We start from the raw sequence: 10,900 nt of genomic DNA on the forward strand, positions 1-10,900 counted from the left end.
ATTCTTCACAAAAAGGGTTGTCAAGCACTGGATTGGGCTGCCCAGGGAAGCAGTGGGGTCCCCATCCCTGGTCTAACAGGCAGGTAGATGACAGCTGAGGGACAGGGTTTGGTGCTAGGCTTGGCAGTGTTAAGTTAATGGTAGGATTCAATGATCTTAAAGGTCTTTTCTAACCTAAACAATCCTGTGATTCTGTGATTGATGTGCCAGCTCAGATAGATATTTAATAACTTGGCACAGATTTGAGACGTGGCCATTTAGTGTGTCAATAAGCTCTGAGTCCATACTAAGTGAGAAACAGAACTCTAATAAGACATTGATGGCCTGCAACTCACTGAAATAACACATTTACAAGAAAAACAGTGAGGGTATGGCTGAGACCTGTACATTCCACCTGAAGCTCAGGCGCTGCCCACCAGCATTTCTGGTATGCTGACACCTTCTTCCACTACTACCTGTTGATGCTGTAATTCACATGGATTTCAGGTCTGATGCCAGGCACTAGCAACAACAGCTCGGAGGTGACCGTCTTGCAGTTATTTTGGAAGTTCTGCTGGATGATGCTTACCTTTTCCAGGGTCTCCTTCTCAGCTTCAGTGGTGCAGCTGTCATCAGATGCAAGTGCCGCTGCCTCCTTAGCTTTGAATTCCTTCTTGCTCTGCAGGAATCTTGCTGGGGATGCCCCCAGCAAGAAATTCTGTCCTAGTAATCCATACAAAGGCCCTCGTTTCTAGTATTCTTTCATAGAATCATAGAATGTTTGAGTTGGAGGGGACCTTAAAGATAATCTAATTCCAGTCCCCTGCCACAGGCAGAGATACATCCCACTGTATCAGGCTGCCCCAGACCCATCCAACCTGGCCTTGAACACCTCCAGGGATGGGGAAGCCACAATTTCCCTGGGCAACCTGTGCCAGTGCTTCACCACCCTTATTGTGAACAATTTCCTCTTTTATGTCTAGTCTAAATCTGCCCCTCTCCAATTTAAAGCTATTCCCCCTAGTCCTAGCATTACATGGTTTTGTAAAAAGTACCTCAGCAGCGTTTTTGTCACCTGGCTGTAAGTTTGGTTGGTACAGATATTTTTACCAAACCCAGTATTTCTCAAGAATTTTGTTAAATAAACTTTTTTCTTTGCAATCCTATATACCTTGTTTCCATGTGTGAAAACAGACTAAACGTAATTGTTTGTGAATGTGTGATTACTGGAAATAAAATTTCCCCTTTTGCTTACTTTTTGCAACATATGTGCACCTATCTGATATTAAATATTCTTTTCCTCTGTGTTTTTCATGTCATAGTGATATTATTATCATTATCGTCGTCGTCAGATTCAGGGTTAACAAGCACTTTCGTCAAGAAGCTATGAAGCTGGCTCCAGCAGTAGATTGCTATTAGATGAATAGTTTGGGAAAGACTGAGTAGATGGCCTTAATTTAATTTGAGGCACACCCTTGCAATACATTAGAGTAGATGCAGATCAGCTAGAGTGATGAGAGCAGAACTTCCACAATCTGACTTCAATCACTTTGCTTGACAAACACGGTTTGCTGAAACCATGGGAGGCTTCCTGATGGCTGATGTTTTGATGGTATCAGCTGCCTAGCAGGATTTGTGTCATTTTATTCAACTTCTTTGAGGAAAAATGCCTGAACAATATACAAGGATTGCAGTCACCACATTTAGTTGCAAAGAAGAGTAAATCACTAAAGAAAGTAAGTAGTGTCTATAAATAAGCACATTTAACAAGCTGTGAGGAAGCTGACGCTTTGGTGACTGGATGACGTAAAGGGAGTCTCAGATAATGTGTCAGAGCTTTATTTGGAATGTGTGAAAAACAACAGGATTTTTTTTTAACCAGCACATGAGTTCTGCAGAAAATAATCATCAAATCAAGTACGTGTTTAGCTTAAAAAAAAATGTAAATTAATTACTTTTAATAGCAATAAAATTTCATTTGCCACCTTATTTTACAGGAGAGACTCCTCCTTTCCCAGCTAACACTGCAAAACCAAGTGAGCTTCCGTGGAGGAATGAAGATACTATTGTTGTTGCTTTTCATTGCAGACACATTAAAAAAGTGACAAGCATTCCTAAAAACTTTTTTATTGCTCTAATTCAGCATATAGATAACAGTGTAAGGAAGAATTTTTAAATCACTTAAGCCATAAACTCAAGTCTTTGCACAAACAAATCAACCATTTATCATGTACCAAGTGACACACTGACTTTGCTGTAGCTTATACCATGACCTAACTTTTGGGTCAGCTTGAAACTTAAGATCTAAATAATAGGAAAAACCCCAACTCTTAGGCATTTAAATTATATGAATCTAACTGATTTAGAAATTAATCCTAGATTTCCTTTTACCACCACAATAAATATTCAAGAATATTTTTAATAGGAAGGAGGGGGAGTTTTCTCAGTAGCATTTGTTCACATACAGCAATGAGATCCAGTGTCCAGATTTGCTGCCACATCCACCTGCAGCTCAGTTGTGATGTGTCTAACCCCCTTCACCTGAAAGGGGTTTCAGACTGAATTACACTTGAAGTAGGTTTAGTCATTATGGTACCTTACACTAATCACTATCAGCACCTAATGGATTCATTTCTGGAAGCAATTTAACTCTTCTGACTACCTTACAGGAGAGGATTCCTCTGGCCACTCGAGCAGGCATCATTAGGCAGCTTTAGCTGATGACTGCCAATGGCACCGTGCACTAAGCAAGCTCCCCCTGAATCAGCCTCCAGGATCGTAAACCCCTTGACAACCACTTCACTGCGAGACTAAATCACAAGTGGGAACATACTGTTCTGCTCTGAGGATTAGATTTCTTAGCCTGCTTTTATTCTTACAGTCTCACCGTAACACGTCATCCAATAAGTGCTCAATTGTGACTCGGGTTACAAGGAAAACTGAGGATGGCAGGACTGGTGTAGAGAAATCTGTTTGTTCACTTTTACTCCATCAGAAAAAATCTTGAGATCTGTGGCTTCCTCGGATCTGGTGTAGCACCCATCCAACCTTTCAGTGCTACACACCCAGTGAAACATGGCAAAGGGAAAAATCTTCAGGGGCAAACCAGAAAAATTTTGTCAGGTGGACCTCAGTAAGGTCACATGAACCATAAGACATGGAATCATCAACGATCATTTACTAGAATGAGCTCACAAATAGTTTAGTTTATAATATAAGAAAGAAAAAAAAATAATCCCCCAGAAGAAGCCTCTCTGGATCAATCACACCACTCCTCCTAGAAGCCTGTGAGAGAGCAGATGTGCAGTTTGTGATATACCCTGTGTTAGCAAATCAAGGTCTATTGAGCTAAGAAGTGAAATGACTTACAGAGCGTCTAAGGAACTCCTTACGGAAAATGCCTTGCCAGCAACCCTCTTTTTTAAAAATCAAAGGACTGTCATCTCTCGTGCATCTGCTGATTGCAGCTGTCATGGTGTCATCTGGAAATAAAGGTGAACTCTCAGTGACTCAACACATGAACTTCAAACACTAACACTGCACACATTGCTGAGTACAGAAACATCAGACTGATGCTCCCATTTAACACTGTTGGTGGGGAAACTGAGAATTCAGGTCTCACTGCTGTGTATTTAAAGTCATCCTCTGCCAAAAAAAGAGGCGCAGAAAGAGGATAAGCAGCTCTTTTCTAGAACCAAAATTATCAACTGAATGTTGTGTATCAAAAACTGTAGCAAAGCCAAATGTTATCTTGAATGTCAAAAGCCTTATCAGGATGTCCAGATCTCCTGTTTTACGTTAATAATGGTTATTGTATGTTGTCCACATAACAGTCTACTGCATATTAACACAATTTAGCAAATCAAATTAAAAGTAAATATTAAGTCCTTAATTGCATCATAAAGATTTTAGGAAGGGTGCACTGGACTATACTAAAATTCAAAGGGGTCGCTTATGAGATTATTAGTCACTTCGGTGTTCCTTTGCATTACTTTATGTTCAATATATCACATACGACACAGGACTTGCTCATGTTCAATGGTAGTAAAGGCTGCATCAACATTTTATCATAAACAATTGCATCAACATTTTATCATAAACAATTACTCCAGGAAGACTGAGCTAAAAACTATAGGCAAGCTGTCAGTAGCTAATATTCACCTACATACAGAATTTTTTTTTTTATTTCAAAGCAATTTTCAAACACTGCAGAAAAAGTTCTCTAGGCAGCAGAGAAAATCCAACAGTTCATTTTTGTGCTGATGCAGCTGCAACTGCTGTTTGCTAGATTATATCTCAGCTTGGTCATTGCAGTATCAAAGTATGATTTTATAAACCTGGTGAACCACTTAACTCATGTAAAACAGATTAAAAATGCTAATGGCTTCATTTGACTAAGCTGGCTTCATCATTTTTCTGCAACTGGGTGAAGGTACTGCGTATTGATATACCCTCATACGTTAAGCAACCCCCTAATGGAATACATGGCCTTGCAGTCTTTACTCTTTATGAAAAAAAGCCTTATCAGTGCCCAGAGAACTATTTTGTGTGCAGTAATTATGTAATATTAATGAACAATATTACGTACAACTGTATTTTCCAGCCCTGTTCTTTGTATGGAATGTACTTTAGAATGACCTGACACTGCAAAAATGCCTCTAGCTTCCATGGCTCATGTAAAATACAATAAATACATAAATAATTTAGATGAGGAAATAGGTAGTGTTGCGACAGCGGTGGTGTTCTTGCCACTGTACTTCAAAGTCTGGCAGCGTGGCTTTGGAAATGTGTTTTTCTTTTTTCATTTAAGGACACCGCTTCCTCAAGCTGGACAAAAAAAATCCTCACAGATACAGAGCTTTAAAATGCAAATTTGAAAGCTAACTTTATAATTTCATTTTTGAAGTTGTAGAAGGAAAAAAAGCACATGTGGGGTATCTGTCTGCCCACTACAGCCTTTTGCAGCCAGCCTCATGTATCTCTGTGTAAGACAGGATTCCTGAAGTTGAAAGTTCCTAAATTTTGGTCACATCTGCATCACAGCATGACATCCATGGGGGAAGCACAAGGGAGATGCCTCTCTAGTGCCTGGACTGTATGCTATGGGCTGCCCCAGACACCTTTCATTTTTAAAATAAAATAACTGGTTATTTAATTCTTATTGGTAAAGGAGGAGTGCATTAGGGCTGTTGCAAGGGCCAGTTAGTGAGGGCTTGTGATGCGTAAGGTTGCTAAGTATAATTTTTACCGCAATTCAGTGACACCTTCATTTCTCAAAATAAGATTTCATAGCCTATTCATTTACAAAGTGGGCTAGTGCCTTTGGGTATTTGGGAAGGGCAAAAAGACGAATTGAAAAGCATCAAATAATTTCATTTCAAAGTGCGTTAAGCACACACCTTCCAATTTTCAGACTAAAATGTTCATTGGATTTTTCCAATGAGGTTTGTATTCAGGGCACAGAAACAGTTTGTGGATTTTAGATTCCTGAAATACTTAACAATGCTATTCAGGGGAAAAAACGCTGGCTTCGTGTCCTAAAAAAAAAAAAAAAAAAACAGATTCACGTGCAAAGTGTTAATGAATCCAAGTGACAGCTTAAGGATAAAACCAGCACAAACCCCTCCCATCCCAAATATTAGCTAATCAAACACTTTCAAGAACAGAATTTCTGAAAAGCGTGGAATACAACAATAAAAAAAGCAAAGAGAACAATACTAAGAGTCCAATTCAGAGTGACCAAAAATGGGATTGGTCTTTCCCTACCCTGAAGTCACAGCAGCCCTTGCTGCAGTGTGCTCAGGGCTGGGTCCCTCTGTGCCATTCTCCATCTCCAGCACCTGGGCTGCTTGGCTCAATTTGGAGCATTGCTTGATGGAATGTGTAGTCTCCAGGCTGCATCTCCTTTATTAAAAAAGAAGAACAGTGGTAATCTGCTCCATTTTAGGCAAATTAAGTGCAGCTCTTTGGCTCCTGGCACATTCCCAATGCGGCTCTGAGATGGGCATAATTCCACAAAATCCATAAAATTCACAGCTTAAGACTGCTGCTGTCCCCCCTTCCCCATGCCTTGCAGATAATGTAAAGTCCTCTGCTGGGGTTCTTCACAGGGGAGAGACGTGTTCTGTATGTGCCTAATGAATACTGGTTTTCTGTGTGCTAAGGGGACAAGTTAAGAGAGTTTTGGTCTTACCTTTCAGTTCTCTACCTTATGGGTTTCATGTCATGTTTCGACTGGCAAGGGACGGGGGGGAACGTTGCATATTTAGTGTTCCCCTCCTTCTGCCTTGCAGGGGAAAAAGGGTGTGTTTCCACTGACAGAGTAGAACGAACTCATGCTTTCCAGTTTTTCCCCATGTTAGGAAATAGGTCCTGTCTCATTACTGGTGACAGCACATATTGGTAGGTCATAGAGCAAAGGGAGAGCCTTGCGTAGAACAGCTGGGGCCCAGAGCCAGAAATCTCATTAAAGTAAGCTGCTGCTATTTCCAGCCTGTAATAGAGCTTTGGAGCTTGATTATATTCAGTGAAAGCAGGTCATTACAAACACAGTGCTTTTTGCATATTATCTAAATTGAAATAATAATATGTTCTCTCCTTTCATGTGCTGTATTGATAAATCCCAACTTATGAATGAAACATGTTGATTAGTTAGTTAAAAATAATTAGTTCCATATTATGCCTCCAAGTTTAAGGCCTGATGAGTGCAAACAAATAACTTTTTCTGCTAATAAGTCGTTTACAGATTATTCTCTTAAATGGAGTACACAGGCATAAAAATAATCTGTAGCAATAAACTGTGTTATCTGTTCTCTCATTTCTCTTTGACTTGAAATGGAATAGTACTTCTAGAACTCCAGAGACAGAATATCTATGTGCAGGTTCTGATCTTCACAGCAACTGCCGCAATGAGGCTCTGAAGTTATTTGACTGAGGTGGCAGTATATCAGATAAGAATGTGACCTGTAAGTGTTCTTTGATTCAGTCTTTCTGGCCATGTAGTCATAAAAGAGCAACAATTTTTTGCTTACATTGTCTGAGAATATTGCTCTGTTTAGCTTCTTGTTATTTAACATATATTTAAATATTCTGATATTTACATCAGAGCTGAACTAATGAGCGGCTGCTGGTGGTTTAAGGTTTTCTGTAGCAGTGGTAGCACTAAATAGCATCTTCAGTTCTTCTGAAGGAAAACAAAACCCTGCATAAACATTTTTTTTCCAGTCATCAGTTTACTGAAGCCATTATAATGCAATAATGTCTGTAAAGCTTAAGCACAATTCTGAATATGAACATTTTCCTGAGCCAGAGCTTAGGGCAGCTGTAAGGACAAAGCCTTTTTCTTACCTACCCTAGGGTTCTTCTCACACTGGCAAAAGATGGCTCCATAACTGTGTACAGAAGACATCCACTAAAGAAAGGCTATATATTGATAGGGTTATAGCATATATACTATAATAAAATTAGATAACATCCTGGTAAAAAGCCTTGACTCTGTTGATACTACTCTACTGTCTCTACTTCTGCCTACAGAGTCTCCCTGGTGGAAAGTTATGGCTCTCAGTTAATACGGTGAAAATCCAGCCCTGTTTTGGGAATGCTTATAACTTGTGGCAGTCATCTACGGTGTAGGAGTTTGGTGGGGTTGTTAGAGAATATCAGCCTTCGTATTTAGGCACTGGAGCATGACAGTTCTGGATGAGGCAAATAATGTGCTTTTGTAAAGCATTTCTATAAACCACTTTCCTTCCCGGTTGACAGCAAAACTTGCAGAGCCTGGGAAGAGAACTAGACCCATGCTCTGTTTACCCTCTGTCCAGATTGCCAGCATGGCAGCTAATTTGACAGCAGTGGCTGTGGTAGGACACTTGTACCCCGGTGGTTGAGACCACCAGCTCACCGACCACACATAATCACCAAGTAGCCAGTAGCTAGAAATGGAAAAATCTCTACTGTTCTGTGAAAGACCTGAAGTAACTTACTGGTTAAAAACTCCTCGATCCTTCCCAATCCTCTCAGAGGGCACTTACTGAGAAATGATAATGGGTTACATCTCAGAGTGCTTTTAAACCACTCAGTGTCAGAAAAAAGTAGCATTAACCCACTCTCCTCCCCATATTCTGGACCTGATTCTCAATGCTAATCAGAAGTAATTTCACTGAAGTGAAGGGAGTTGTACAAGACCTGTATGAAGGCGGATTCAGATCCATATATCATACATTTAAGATTCCTGGCAAAATATGCCCTATTTACTTGAGGAAATTAAAATATTTCAAAGAGTCTGGATGATTTAAGGGCTGTGTTCTTACTTCCTAGAAACTAGAACAGTACATCAGGTAATCAATAAATGTATAAAATTGTCTAAAATGCAAGCATTGCAGAGGTCAGGAATGGAAAAAAAACCAGCTGAAATCACTTGACATGATACACTGGAAAAGTAACATTATTTTTACCAACAGCACTGGAAAGCCATTGCAAAGGGCAAGAAACTGGTTTAGTGGCAGGGCAAACTACACTGGTTTTGTAAAGCAAATTTTGCCACTTGTATGACAAATAAAACTAAACATGAAAGTAGACTGTTCAGTTAAGGACTTTGACTCCAGCCTTCCTTGAATTTTAAGAAATTCAGAGAAACAAGCTCTTGGGTTGGGCCCATTTGTATCAGAAGCACAGCACTACATTCATACTACATTATCAGTACTTTTTTCAGTTCAAATCACAAGCACCAGGCAGTGCAGGGTGTATATCTCCTCAGTAGTCTGTGAGAGCAGTTCCTCAGTCACTTGTGAAGCCTCTCCAAGTGTCTTCCACAAGAAGAGGCTCCATTAGGACTAATGAAAGTGCTGATTCTGCAAAACAGACCTGTAGATCCTCTAGGAGACAAATGGGCTTTTGAAGAGGTAGGGAGTCACTCAGCTTCTACCCTTGAATCTGAAAGAGCTGCTTGATGAGACTTGATGTGACTTAAAGATAAGTGAGAAATTCAAGAAGGAAACATCCAGGACTTTGAAAGCACAAATAAGCTACACGTAGTTTTCTGACTTGTAATAATTCACAAATCACTGTATCAGCTCCTGGGTTACTGCAGGAGTACAAAGAGGCTGCTAGAAAGAGGAACAAACACTCCTCTATGCTGCTTCTTCCCCCTGCGTTACAATAAGCCAAGGCTTGTGATGTTTGGCCAAAGAATGGGGAAACCTAGGAGTGACTTTGGACAATGTGCACTGGTGATAATGAGTCACTGGCTAATGTTAAAGACAGATCTGCTGTTCGATGTGGTGTGTACAACAGTGACTTTGTTTGCCATCAGTGGATTTTGCTTTATGCCTGATCTGAATTTTGCATCACGTATGCTTCCAATAGCATCCAAAGACATTTTTGTGAATGTACAGTGAGGAGAACAGACCCCTGAAGTGTCAAACTCGGTTTTGAATGGGTTGGCTTTTTTAGCTTGTCACATCTTTCTAGTCTCTAAACCTTTGCCTTTGTATTGTAATATGGTGTGCTGTAAATATCTGTAATGGAACGGATTACATCAGCTAACTTAGTGTTGCCAATCTCAATATTAAACTCGGCAGCAGCAAGGAGCCCTGCCCAAAGGACTATGACAAGTATTCAGCTCCATTTATATTAGAATACAAAGTACAGAATAAACCCACATCATTTCTGGCAACTGATACTACCTGTCAGATAAGAATGGCACAGGGGAAAATAATGCCAGAGTACTGAAGTTCCTTCTCAGAATTAAGAGCTGCAGAGTCCTTGATACATGCCCTTCCTGAATTTGCTGTAGGTTAGTAATTTTTTTTTTTTTTCTGATAGTAACTCCCCATCCTCAATACCCAAGCAAAAGCAAAAAGCTGTTTCTATACTCACTGACTCTGTTAAGAGCATTCTGGCTGCAACAAGGGAAAGAGAGATGTGGTGGGATTTTAACATATTTTCACCTCATTTTAGATACCAAAAGACACTTCAAAATGCTTAAAAGTATGTTCAACATTTTCTTGCTGTTTCTGCATTCTCAGTCAGCTGCACCTTGACTGTACTGTCCTCACGGCAATTTCAAGTTTGCTTGAAGTTATTTTGAGGCCAAATAAAATCCCATTCCTATGAGATAAGTCAACATTAAGGTCCAGTGAGCTTGACCAGAACTACTACCCCCATGTTAGCCTGTTCATCAGAACTCTCTCTTTTTTAGCCCTCACCATGAATATTGTTGGAAAAGGCTGCTCAAAGATTTATGTAGCAAGTGTGAAATAATTAGACTCAGTGGAACACAAGTTCTAAAGCGTGGGAGGCATGATTCAGCACTTCATCTTTCCCACATTAATGATTTGTTGTTTATTTTTTGGAGATTTTCAAGGGAAAACCAGACTGAGTTCTCTGCATGGGACTTAAAGATGCTGTAACTGGAAAGACAAAGAAGTTGGCAAGAAGTTCCTTAATCCACCATGCTGGTTTTTGACTGCTGCTAGCCCCACAGAGAGAGCTTCAATTCAGTAATATTTACTGCATATAAATTGCAAACAGCACGTTGATATGCTCTGAGGAAAGAAGCAATAAAAATACAGAAAACATGAATGCTCAAAACTGTATTGAATGTTCTACAAATATGGAACCAGATCCTTGGGTCCTGTGCCTTTATTTCAGCAACGGAGCTGGCCTGTTGTTTCTATTTAAAATTGGTTGCCATGGTGGTATCATCCGGGCTCTCACGCTGATGAAAATTGTTTGCATCTGTGACGCAGTAGTGCTGGCAGCTCAATGTTTGCACCTACCTGTAACACAGGAGTAATTGTGGCAGAGGAACCTGACTATTTGTTTACCTTTGAACAGTAAACAGGTTCCATAAACACGCACATAGCTCTTGCTGTTAAAAGTCTGTGAAAGTGGAAAAACAGTTGATTTGACAGCTTTGGAG

At 40.0% G+C, this 10,900-nt stretch overlaps 1 long non-coding RNA gene across 2 annotated transcripts; it reads right to left on the bottom strand.

The window, feature by feature from the left end:
• Window positions 1-3,175: 3,175 nt before the first annotated feature.
• LOC138726957 (uncharacterized) lies at window positions 3,176-6,924 on the bottom strand. 2 transcript variants are annotated; one of them, XR_011338503.1, is made up of 3 exons: window positions 6,173-6,924; window positions 3,349-3,461; window positions 3,176-3,264 (listed from the first exon to the last, which is right to left on the bottom strand). It is a non-coding gene; the product is annotated as an uncharacterized lncRNA (long non-coding RNA). The 2 variants fall into 2 exon arrangements; XR_011338502.1 differs by having other exon boundaries at window positions 3,176-3,461.
• Window positions 6,925-10,900: the final 3,976 nt, after the last annotated feature.

The sequence above is a fragment of the Phaenicophaeus curvirostris genome, chromosome 15 (assembly GCF_032191515.1).
Source record: "Phaenicophaeus curvirostris isolate KB17595 chromosome 15, BPBGC_Pcur_1.0, whole genome shotgun sequence".
NCBI lineage: Eukaryota > Metazoa > Chordata > Aves > Cuculiformes > Cuculidae > Phaenicophaeus > Phaenicophaeus curvirostris.